We start from the raw sequence: 13,041 nt of genomic DNA, 5'->3' as shown, positions 1-13,041 counted from the left end.
TTGCACACCAGGTCAGTGCATGAACCAGCAGCTCACAGTCCAGAGAAGAAATGCAGGCAAGGCCAGCTCAGAATCCGCCCTCCACGGGCAATGCCGGATGCTTATGAAACACTGCCACTGTTTCCCAAGCAATATCATGACTCCTAGAAGCTTGGGCAGTGGTCCTACCTATGTGCCATAGGCACTCACTAGTCAAGCTGGTGTTAAAGGCATGTCCATCACCACTGGCCCAGGTTCCCTCACAAGAAGATCAAAGGTTCCTATGCCAGCCGTCAATGCCATGGTTAGGGGTGTTGCTCTCCACCACTAAGTGATTTTTTTTCCCAGGGTGCTGGGAGACGCAAAAGCCAATACTTTTCTGTCCAGACGGGGAGCACAAGAGGGAGTGTAGATACACCCACGTTCTTGCCAAGAGGCTTAGTCTAACTTGCCATGCTTCTGTGTGAACGCAGCATCCACAGCCGAGTTGTGCCAAGTTAAGATGGAAACCTTCTTCTGTTCTTGTTATCACAAAGGGCAGGGATAGGGGGAGGACACAATTACAAAGGGTCAGGTGGCCTTAGGAACGGTTGCCACCTTTGATCTACTACAAAATGGGGCGAAGGGGCTGAATTCACCAAATGTCACAGAAGCACTTAGCAAACTAACATAGAGATGTCCTGAAGGGGCAATGTCCGGGGAACTCCAAGATGAAGAAGCAAGGACAGAAAGCAGAGGCGCGCATGTCTCCTCACCTACCCACAAATTCAGAAAACAGTAAACCATTGCTACTGGAAGACGGTGTCTTTAGCAGACAAGCTACAACTTGGAAACGCAGCATCCCCATACCATGACCTTGACAGGTGGCACAGGCCTGTGTCACTCAGCTGGTGTGCCTGCCAGTCCTCAATACAGAGTCCACCTTGAAGAGAATTAAAGTAGGAGAATACAGATAAGGTTCAAGCTTCAATGCCTGGTTCATTATCATTTTTAGTAAACTCTAGTGATATTATTAGTGCCACTGTCCGTGTGGGTTTTATGATGGTGGAAAGTCCTGCATCACCCTGCTCCTAAATGAGGTGTTTTCTCAGAAGAGTTCACCCTTTCTCACACCCCTGAAAGAACTTGAGCACATAGAACTGGATTCTGGTCCCCCCAACCCAGGCCGAGGAATTCAACACACAAGAGAAGGGATTGGAAAGGGGACAGGACCCAAGACCCACACAATTGCCTTCCGTAGCATGGCTTTAGCATGTGTTCGCAGGCACAGTAATCCTGACCACATGGACAACGTCACCTGCCCCTTTTGATAAAGTTTCCGACTGAGGGTAACAAGGACGGTTCTAGAGAAGGACAAAGGAATATCGCCTACGTTGACAGATCCCAGGCTCCCCTCTCTGTCCATTGCGCAAACAATGGCCTTAACTTGTTTTTCATTCCCAGAGAGCACAAAGGGAAAATCTTACCCAATTTAAAGTGACACTAACGAGATATCTATTGGAAGCCCAAATGGGACAATCTCGCATCCAGCAGGTTGGTACTCCTTCTACCAAGGACTCTCCCTAAGAACACAATCATGCTGAATTGATAGCCAACAACCGTAGTCAGGAGAGAGGTTGCCCTTCACAACATGGCTTCCCCAATCCCACCAAGGCCAGCCCTTGCCTTTTCTGAGTTACCCGAAAGACAATACCCTGAGAGACCAATCCAATGCCTTCTCAAGGCCTGCTACTCAGAACTGTACCACCTTTAAGGCATAAAGCTCAGAGGAGCATTTAGAAATGAAAAACGAACCTAACATCACTGATTAATACACTGGTTAATACACTGATTCTTTATGGGGATATATAGTGTGTGTGTGTGTGTGTGTGTGTGTGTGTGTGTGTGTGTGTGTGTGTGTGTGTGTGTAGAGATATATACATAAATATATATATCAAAATATATATAAAGATATACATATATACATATCATCTTTTAATATCCACAAAAATCAGTTTGGCTGTTACCCACTGTCATTGAACTACAAGCAAAGAACAGATCATGTGTGCAATTGGTCCTGCATTGATGTCTAAAACCTGGAGTGTGGAGCAGATCCACAGCCCAGGCCCCGTGAAGAGATTTCTGTAAGTTCCACTTCAGCTACCCCAACCCACACAAGAGTTAGAGAAACCTGGTAGGCAGGCTGTGTTTAGTAGATGGGGGGTAGAAGGGTGGGAGGGCAGGAACTTTGGTGTGGCCTGGGCAAGGAGAAGAGATGCAGCCCTGGTCTCAGCCGTGCTCCTCTGAGGGATTTCTTCCTTGATCCAACTCACTTCCTATTCACAATTGATTTTACTCGAAGAACCCTCATCACTGAAGGCCTGAGAGTTTCACAAATGAGACTTTTGCTACCACATAGCACAATGGTCGCTGCTGTCTCCAGCTCCCCAACGTCAGGAATGGGCGGCAGCATTATCTCAATACGTCTTTTTGTTTATAATAAAGGGAGGTTTTGAAAAATCACAACACAACCGTTTTTAGTGTCTGAGTTTAGGGGGTTTGCTTTTTCTTTTCTTTCTTTAAGGCTGAGGCTAAAGGCAGCTGATAGTGGCCAGTCCTGATTGGCCAACATCTGCTTCTTTACAGGGACCTTACTTGCCAAGTAGCTGGACAGCAACACCCATTTGGTATTCATGGGAAGTGCTTGCCGAACAATAATGACAATAATTGCCTCTGATTCTTGTGTTTACAACACTGCCAAAGTATCATTAGGGCCTTATTTATAGATAATAATGCTTATTAATCACAAGTATTTGAATTTTGGAATGTATTAGATTAATATTCTTTTGTACCTCGGCTCTGTACTAATGTTGTGAAAGGCGCTCACTGAATGCGACTCATTGGGAATGCTTATTTCGAGCTGCAGAATAATGTGCGCAACTTGCAGGTGAAAGAGAGAGAAATTCCATGGCTACCTCTCCACAGCCTCCACGGAGGCCGGTGGCCAATGGGGAGAACCAGCCCGGCCTCTTAAACGAGAAGGAAAAGAAAGCAAAGTAAATAGCCCCATAGGTATTTTTTTTTTTAAGAAAATCTTGTAAATACTGAGCTTGAGAGACATTGCTGACAGGACATGTGTTGTTCTGTTTTGCCTCAAATCTGTGGATAGGTCGTTTTATTGGGAAGGGTCTGGCACGAGGAACAGTCATTGATAGCTTCATAGTGCATACGTTTTTAAAAACTCCATGGAAGGAAAAAACCATTGAGTGGTTCATAAAGCTGGTAGACACACTACTTTAATGTCTAAACACCTACTCGTTACAGGATCCACCGTATACTTATTTGCTAATCTCTTTCTACACATTTAATTTCTGTGCAGACTTATATGTCACCTAGTATTTCTCTACGTTTGTGTACAACTGAAAATAGGAATCATTAAAATTTTCAGAAGAGTATCATCATTTTTCCAGGTTAATGCAATCTCCATTAGTATAATAAAAAAAACAACTTTATAAATAAACAGACAGCATTACCAGTTCATAGTCCACTCGGCCTCCTCTCTCCAGAGATCACAACAGAAATGAATTCTGCAGGGTTTTCTTCTCCTCTAGCACAGTTTTATTTACCTTGCAGTGTTCACGCTGTGTGTGGCGGAACAGTGTTCAGCTTGTTTAATTAGAGGCCTGCAAAGTAACGAAGGGACATGATTCTCCAGGAATTTTTTTTTCAGAATAAAAGCAAAGTTTATCAACAAAAAGTCCAGGTGCCCTTTCCCTCAACAATATTTGCAGCTAGATAAGACTTTTAAAGGCACCTGTAATTAATGTCTACTAATGTTCCTTAGCTAAACCCGAATCGGTTCAACACCATGCTGTTCTACATACCACTTTAAATTGTCCCCAGCCCCATTGCCACCCACAATAATTAACCTTCTCTTTTCTCCTCCTCTCAACTTTGGCCTCCATAAAAAGTAAGAGGGCTACATCTTTAAATCACCAGATTACACTACGAGAACTGCCCACCCCCCCAAAACCGGAAAAGCCTGGAAGGCTTGTTCAACAAATGTTTCCTAGTCTGATCATCCAAAGAGACTAAGACCCTAATCCATTACAAGTAAAATGGAAAAAAATAATTCACAGCTTAATATAAACAATTCTAGTGTTCCCAGTTGGGGTTCTTTACTATCAAAGCATGCTATGATATGTGCGTGTGAACTCTCATGAGTCAAAGCAGGAAGGTGGACAGCTACCCAACAATTCAATGAGTATTCATGGCAAGGTCTGGTAAGTTGGGCCCCTCAACCCTCTTTATAGAAGTCTTGGCAGGCACACTGCTCTCAGCTCTGTGCAGAGGTGCATGCCCATATATGCAGGGGTATATACCCATCTGTGCAAGGGTGCAATGCCCATCTTTGTGGGCATTGCTAGAAGGACGCGTCATCACTCGATAGCTGACAGACTTAGTCCAGATCGTCCCAATTCACTAGGACAGCAAATTTAGATTGCACAATTTTCACTCTTTTCTTAAGGGTGAGAAGAGAGGGAGAGCAGACGTACCTGAATTATACAAATAATTCACTCAATTCTCCCACTTATTTTTGCCTTCTTCAGACATGGCCTGAAGATGGCATTGTCTCGTTAAAAGATGCTGTTTCTTGGATGAGGAAGAAAAGTAAGGCTCTGAGAGGCCCCAGGTCCTAGGATAACTGACTTGCACCACTGAAGTGGAAGGATGGAGGTTGTTGAGGTGTTGCTGAGCCCCACTACATATCTCACCCAAATGCTTACAGACTTGGTGTGGGAGACACTAGAGACAGCTATGGGAGAGGAAAATAGGGAGGGAGAAAGGGGGGAGGAAAAGAGAGAGACTAGTCTATGAATTTGAGTTTAAATTTGAGGGTATTGAGAAGATAATTCTTTATGAAAAAAATGGTTTGACAGAATAACTTATATTCCACCAACACCCCGCAGTTTTCTACGAGCCTAGTTGGATATGAAACTTGAGATCTGTCAACATTTTATAGTTCCCTGATTTAATAAGCATTTTTCCTTCTTTTCTTTAACTGCCAAATTTTTTAATGAAATGGAATCTTGGATGCCTACGTTCTGGGTTTTTTTTTATTTGCTATATTATAGTTGCCTGCTTTTAGGCCATGAATGCCAAAGTCTTTATTCTTACAAATCTCTCTACATGTGTAATCTGAGCTTGCTAACTAGTTCTTTACCCACTTCATTAATTAAATTGACAGAAAAGGTTATTTTCCCATGTTGTGGTGAATGACTCTTCAGAGGAATGTTTGAATGAACATTTCAGTCTTAAGTTAGTACGTAGCCCCGTGTCCTCAGATCACACCACAGCAGCAGATAGGAAACTTGCTCAATTTTAGGAAAAAAAGTACGTTTTTGAAACTCATCTTAAACTGCTAACTAGAAAAAAATGTTCTGTTTTTAATTTTTGACATGTTATTGCCACCATTTTAATTTTGAACTTTTAAAGAGATTAAGGACAAAAGTTAAAAAAAAAATATTGTGATAAACTAATTTTTAGTTCGCATTTTTGTCACTAATATTTGAGAATCGTTGATGAGTCATAAACCCTTTAAGTGCTCTTCCAAACAAATAGTAACAAATCCAGTAGGGAATCACTGTCACCATGAACATATATATTTTGCAAGGCAAATGTACTTGTGTTCGAACATAAAAACTCAAGATTATTTTATAATATCAGTGTAAAAAAATCATTCATAAAAAATGTCCCTAATCACAAGATTCAGGAAACTTCAAAACTTTATCATTTTGATTTGTTCAACTAGGACCAATAGACCTCGAAAGAGAAAATTCAGGTCCGACATTTCTTTACATTTATTTAACACAAATGAACGCTTGGAGTCCTGCCAACGAATGTCAATATATTCATTTTGACGGTAATCCCTAACAGCAACAACAAAAATAAAGCTTCCAAAAAATCCGAAGATTCAAAATACCACTTAAAAGAAGCAAGTATGGAATACGTCACCCCACATCTATGCAAATTATACTTCAAGGGAAAATACATACTTCAAATTTGCTTCTTGAACAGAGTTCGCCTACAGATCCCCTCTTAGTGCACAGCGAGGCCTATAATAGTAACTACCTCAATGTGGTTTCTTTACAATGGGGAGAATAAAACAAAACTGTTGCTCTTTCTTTCATCGTATCCCGATTTGATTTTTGATCTAAGACAATAGCATTCAATGTATGAAAAAAGGACAAAAGGAAAAAAATATCTGACTTTAGATGGAATGTTGATGTTTTAAATGTACCTTTTTAAAATGCGCTACCATTTTTTTTATTCTACACCAAACACATTATTTAAGTGCAGAGTACTTTTCAATGGGCTTAACATAGTGCTAGGAATCTCTTCTTCTTTTCTGGGGTGTCAGCTACCAAAAGCCCCATTCGCATTTGAAAAGGAATTTTGACTTGTTTCAGTATCAGATACACCCAGTTCCTCTTGCTTTCAGTTGCTGCTATTTAATGCATTGTTAATCATAGAACTGCGGTATATTGCACATGGATGGGCATGTTCTATGCAAATATATTCAGTTGGGGTATGTATATATTTTGTTATGTTCTGTACATAAACATCTACCCTTGTGCATATGTATATTTACATCATGTGTAACTATGTGGAGTATATTACCAAACTGTACTATACTTAAGAGGAGGAGGAGTTTCGAAGGGGTGCCAGGCAATATTTTAGTTAACTGTTAACTGAGTCCTTTTTTTTTTTTATGAAAGCCATTAAGTTGTATTTTGGGTTTTGTTTATCACAGTCCCAAAGGTGGGTGTTGACAGACACGATTATTTCCTGTTTTCCAAAAAGGCCAGTTTTAAAATATTATGTTAACATCTGCTTTAAATAATTAAAAGTGGAACCATCCCCTTTGCATCTACCTTCTCCTAGCAAAGCCTGTGGGCAGAGATCCTGATAAATAATTCAAAGAAAAACTTAACTTTGATTTCACAAACAAAAGCTCATCCCCTGAAACACTAACATCCCACCATTAACATGCTTTGTGAAAATGTGGTTGTTTCTAAATGATCTCAGGAAAAGGACTGGCTGACACTGTATCAAGATGCTGGCTGCAATGGCCTCTTGGGGTAGGTTAGTGTGTGCCACAGTTACTCAGAGGTTTTTCTGCTGAACAGAAGGTCTCCAAGAACTACACCCCTAGCAAAGTCCTCTAATATTAGTAGATCCAAGAAACTGATGTCTACCATATTTACACGTGATGTAAATATACATATGCACAAGCATCCATGTTTATGTACAGAACAAGATCTACACACATCCCAGCTGAATACATTTGCATAGTAGTACATGCTCACGTGCAGCAGACCAAACTTCTAGGGCTAACAGCAGCAGCTCAAAACAGAAGAAAAAAACTATTGAAAAAAATGCCATTGTTATTTCTTAATTATTAGAAAACCTTGGGTGCAAACTGTTGTGCAACAGAGGGCAAGCGCCATGAAGTTTCTTTTCTATGGTCTTCAGAAAGCTCGTAGTACAAAAATGCAATGTAGCTTCACAGCCCAGAAGAGAAGAAAATCTTTAATGTGTTTATAAAGGTCCCTGTCCTGTCTCCCCTTGAGGAGTGAACAAACTGGATGGGACACAGAAAGGAGAGTGAACAATTCCTGGTTAATGATTTAAGAGAGAGGAATTTATTTTGCCTCAACTTTCCTTTAACTAGTTCACTTTTTTTCCCATGAAGAGAAATTTGATAGCCCCTGTTCTTTATGAAATTATGGAAACCACAGACTAGAAGAATGGGGAGTCATTATTTCAGAACTGAAAAGAGGTAGGTGTCCTTACTTCCTCCTTAAATTGCCCATTACTGGAAAGAAGCCAGGAAGTCGAAAAGGTGCACAGCAGACCATGGTTATGGGCTGAAGCCCATGTTCTTCCTCCTCCGTATTCCACAGAAAACAAAACAAAACAAAACAAACAAACAAAAAACACTGCTATCCAAAATCCTTAAGACCAACACAGAGAGAAAGTAGCTACCCTAAGGACTCCCTAAAACATGGCTTTTGGATGCATGAACCCCAGTGTAAAGCAAGAAAGAACAAGCTGTATGAGTCTGTTACATGTCCAGCTAGTATTGTCCCTGTTGGCTTTACCTTGGCTCACGTGGGGCCGGCTAGCCATAAAAGCCCCGGAACCACGAGGGACCACAAGGGACATCTCTGGGGATCTGCGCGATGACCTAATCGAAAGAGAGAGGATGCAAAATCGAAAGATAGAGAACCAGCCTGGGGCAGACGGAGGACTTTAGGCTCTGCGCCATAGGTACCCACACTGGAGGAAACAGACTAGTTAGCACGGAGCATCCTGCTGCGCCTCCTGTCCTGCCTTTCCACGCTTTGCCCTGCCCTGCCCGGAGCTTCCCTGCGCGCGCGCCTCACTCACACGCACACGCCTTAGCACACGCACACACGTGCGCACGCACACTGCTCCCAGCAGCGCCTCTCGCCAGACCGTGGGGCGACTTCCCCCCTCGGAGGGGAGGCGGCCCTGCCCCGCCTGGCACAGTCCCGCAAAGGGACAGAGAGGCACTGGGGGCTCTGGAGTGCGTGGGCCGTGACCGAAGACGCACGGCGGCAGGTGGCAGCAGGGGCTTCTCAATGGAGGGCGCATAGCGGCGGGAGGGAACAGCGTGGGTCTGGGGAGGGGGTCGTGCATCCTTGGTAGCTTTTTCCTGCGGCTGCGGGGAACTCGCCTTGGAGAGGGCACTGAGTGCCGGTTCGCATCGCCAGGTTGGGGTTGTGCGCGCGCGCTTGGAGATCCGGCTGGCACGAGGAGGGCAGTTGAGGGAACCCACGCGGCTGGGCATGAGCGAAGTCCCTCTCCGAGCCTGCCTGCAGAGGGCGCCCTCATGGTGGCGCCCCGCCGAGTCGGGCCGCCATCCCCTGAGCAACAAGGCTAGGTCCTTCTGGAGATATCCCGGTTGGTTTGGTTACACTAGTCACCATCTAAGGCCGCAATTCCAGGTAGCAATTTTTTCCTCGTCTTCCAGCTGGAAGACACCAGGGTTAGGAATGCAAAGGGAGATGACCTGCTGGGCAAGTAGCTCAGCTGTGCCAAATCACCACTGTGGGTTGTTTTTTGGTGGGTTTTTTTTTTTTTGGAGGTGGGGGGGGGGTGCTGTTTCTTTTCTCTCTTCGAAGAGCCACACAAGACGCCGAAAAGTTTTCTACCACTTGGGGGACACAGGAGGATAAAGTATAAACCTTACTTTCTAGCTGGTATGGCCCGACAGTACTAGAAATCTCGGCGGGCAAGCTGCCTGTCACCGAATAACACACACGCACTTTCACTAGCTGTGCTAAGTGACCTGAGGCTGCTTTAGAACCCGCGGGCCTCGCAAACAGCGCCAGCTGGGGAGAAGGCTCCCTGTAAAAGTCTTGCCCCCAACCACTGGGTGTTGCCCATCCTGAGGCCTCTATCACATGGAAAAGTGGGGGCCACATTCCCAAAGAAAGCTCAAGACCTCACAAGGACCGACACCGATTGGGGTTTGACCGAACCCTGGCCTTCTGCAAGTATGAGCCAGCAGAAAAGAGTCTTCTCAGTAAAAACTGACCAGATTTTGTGATACTCTACACCCGGGTGGCCCTGTCTGCTCCGCACTGCAGAAGTTCAACTGAGCTTGAAGTAGTGACAACCCTCCGCCCCGTCCCGTTTAGGTGCCTTTCCCACGTCTAGCAGTCAAGCCTTGGCCAGAGGTGTGCAGAAAAAAAAATTTAGAGGACCCCCCCCCCATTCTTATAAATTTGAGAATTTGATCAGGCCGCACAGATTACTCAAAGCTTCCGTTTTTCTGCGATCCAATTTTATTAGGATTTATTCTCATTTGTGCTCGGCTTCTCTGGGGAAATAATGCTTTGATTAATGCAATCCTGGCCCAGGATCCGCCTCACGCCCCTCGACCCTCTCCCAAGAGAAAGGGCCTGTTTGACAAACAATAACAGAGGCGCAACTCTTGCAATCTGCCTACACCTTTGGGGACGGCTGGGAAGAGGGTGACACCACTAGCTAAATGCAGTGTTGGGAAGGGGAGGGGGGCTCTGTGGTGGTGAACTTTCCGGACCCAGAGCCTTAGGTACAGAGGCGGGGTGGAGGTGAGAGTTCAATGGAAGGACCCGAGCCTCGGTGTGCGAATGGATGCGTGGATACCAGTGCGCGCCTGTCCTCTGCTTGCTCCCAATGTCTAGTTCTTTGTCCCTCGCCACAGGCCTCCACAACAGAGATCCGCGCACTATGGTTGTGCAGCTCCTTGACCCCAAGGTATATCCACAGCGCCCACCCGCGGCTCCAAAGCACCTGGAGAGCACGACCTTGGAGTTAACCAACCGAACCAACCTGAGACGCCCTGCAGCTGCCAAAACCCGGACTAGAAGCCCAGAACGTGGGACCCAATTCAGTGGTTTCCCTCATCCATCCAACCATGCATCCATCCATCCTTGCATGCTTGCATGCATGCATGCATACCATACAAATCGGTGAACAGAAGAGCGGAGAGTTCTCTGTCCTGCTATGGGCTAAGAGCGGGCGCCCCCTTTGCAGTTCTTTAGCCTCCTGCTCAACCAAGGCCCCCTCCGCGAGGGGAGAACAGCTCAATTACGAAAGGAGCAAAGAAACGAAATCCCGGGCTCCAACGCCCTGCCCACCGGAGCTTCTCCGGTCCCCCTTTCTCGTTCCCCACCCCCACTGTCGCAAGCTCAGGGGCGGGCGGGGAGGCGGCGGTGCGAGGGGTCCTGCCCGGCTCCGCGGGAACAAAGCCCGCCGCGGGAGCTCGCGGCCGCGCTCTGAGCGGGTGACAAAGGCAGGCAGGCGGTGCCAAGCTCCAAGGCAGCGCTCCTGTGGCCAGGCGGGGAAGGAGGCCCCGAAGATGGGTGCGATTTGCACCCAGATTTTTCTGGACTTCTGTGTTTCTCTACCGTGTCCAAAGACCTGTTTGGTGACTCAGCGTTTATGTCTCTGGTCCTGCAACCTCACCAGCCTCCCACTTCTTTACCGCCCGCCACAGCCTCTCCCGTCTCCCCCCAGCTTTTTTTTTTCCACCTCACTCCTTTTACCTTGGCCCTTTCTCGCTTTGAAGGTTAGGTTTTTCCCTTTTTCTTTTCCATGGTAAAGCAATGATAACTGGACCTCTGCAGACTTCTCTGTGTTCAAATAACATTCTGAAAGACGTTTCTGGGCATTTGCAGGCAGAAAGGGGGACGTAATGGGAGTCTTTTAATTTTATTATGCAAACTGAACCCTAAATAAAATAAAATGCCGTTAGAATACGATCTAAGAAAGACAGACTTAGCCCTGAGGCCGAACAGATTCCTGCTGAATTCGGCAAGTGTCCCTGTCGGTTCCCACAAATCACATAAATGGCTGCGGGGGTGGGGGGGGTACCCCTTCCTGTGGAATGGGGCTCCCAGTCCACATGGAAATGGAAGTTCAAGTCTCTGAAGCAACCCTTTCTGAAAAAAAAAAAAGTTCTAATCTTACCTTCCAACCCCGGGTGGGGATTGCTGCCAAGACCCTACCAATAAAATCGTACAGTTTTTTTTTAATTCAGAGTACTTTAATGGTGTTTACTCCAAGCAAAGTTTTACTCGATCGGTTTTGATGGGGGGGGGGACATAAACGGACACAGTCCTCGCCATTTGACAGCACAAGCTGTGACTTCCCGGTGAATTCTGTGCCCTGGTTTGATTTTAAATTAACGTTTAATGTTACCAAGTACCACTCTGAGACGGGGATTCTCCCCCTCGGGCTTTATTAACTAGAATTCCGGCAGAAAATTTAGGCAGAGAAGTGAGTATTAAAAGAAATCCTGGACCTACAACTTTTAAGTTGGATATAAGCCTGAGCTGCAGGAAGCCATTGTGAGCAAGGTCACTTCATTCTGCCACCTCAACTTCTATCAATCAGTTTATCAGCTGAAATTCTATTCTTGCACATTCTGGGATATTGGAAGCACCAGCTCTCAATAAACACATTTGCTACTGCATTCTTTTTATTTTTAAGTGAATAGCAACAACCCCACTTTCTTGGAAACACCAATAAAGAAGGACAGCCCCAGACAGGCACTGAGTTGGGTAGGATCCCAGAGAAGGAACAGAACTGTGACATGGAAGGAAGCTACAGCATCCTCGGATGGAAGAAGCCACGGAAGCAGTGCTTGGAGATGAAAAAAGAGGAAAAAAAGCACTAGACTTCAGTCTAAATACCCAGATCTACATCCACATCCAGCTCCTCAGACAGTAGTGAAGGTCAAATGTCGAGAGAGAGAGAGAGAGAGAGAGAGAGAGAGAGAGAGAGAGAGAGAGAGAGAGAACCACCTCTACTTTCATCCCAGCACTACTGGTTTGGTGCCAGAGAAGATGCTGTGAAACTAGATAGAATACTTGATGGAGGAGAGCCCCAGGCAAAGAGCAGCTCAAATCTTTCAGGGCTAATGTAAGAACACAAACTTCAGATCCCCCTCTAGTAAAGCTGAGTTCATATTTCTGGGCTTTGTTTTTGTATAAGACACCACACACACACACACACACACACACACACACACACACACACACACGCCTCGAAATATTTTTTCAAGCTAGAACATATCCACATTTGTTGCTAATGAATTGTATTTTCACCACCACCTCTAGTCAGTCAGCTGGGCTCTGGGCTACCTAATCCTAGGAGTTGAAATTTGAAAAAGTCCGTGATGTCAGAGAGCCCAGGAAGGGTGGTGAAGGGCAGGCCAGAATAATCCATTAGTTGCAGCTTCCCCAGCCATTGGAAGAAAGCATCACCAGCCTTGACAGATGCATGCACGCAGCTCCGGTGAGCAAGCAGTTGGAAATGGGTTGCTTCAAAAGCACATACAGGATCACCAACTAAGCTGCTGTGCCTTCTCAATTTATCTCACACAATCAGAAATGCCCTGTAGTTTAAGGCTGCTGCTGTTGCTGCTTTAGAGTAAAGCATCATAGTTTCTTTGGATTTATAATTACTCTTTCAAACCAACCTGAAGAATCTTAAGTGTTTGCT

General features: G+C 45.3%; 1 long non-coding RNA gene across 7 annotated transcripts in view; it reads right to left on the bottom strand.

The window, feature by feature from the left end:
• LOC142854551 (uncharacterized) overlaps positions 1-13,041 on the bottom strand; it is a 52,239-nt gene that overhangs the window by 33,592 nt on the left and 5,606 nt on the right. For all 7 annotated transcript variants that reach the window (XR_012911350.1, XR_012911349.1, XR_012911345.1 and 4 more), the window contains exon 2: positions 3,492-3,641. This is a non-coding gene — a long non-coding RNA (uncharacterized LOC142854551). The remainder of the gene's footprint in view (positions 1-3,491; positions 3,642-13,041) is intronic.

This window comes from Microtus pennsylvanicus, chromosome 7 (genome assembly GCF_037038515.1).
Source record: "Microtus pennsylvanicus isolate mMicPen1 chromosome 7, mMicPen1.hap1, whole genome shotgun sequence".
NCBI lineage: Eukaryota > Metazoa > Chordata > Mammalia > Rodentia > Cricetidae > Microtus > Microtus pennsylvanicus.
Note: the sequence above shows the minus strand (reverse complement) of the source record. Positions and strands in the feature narration are given on the sequence as shown.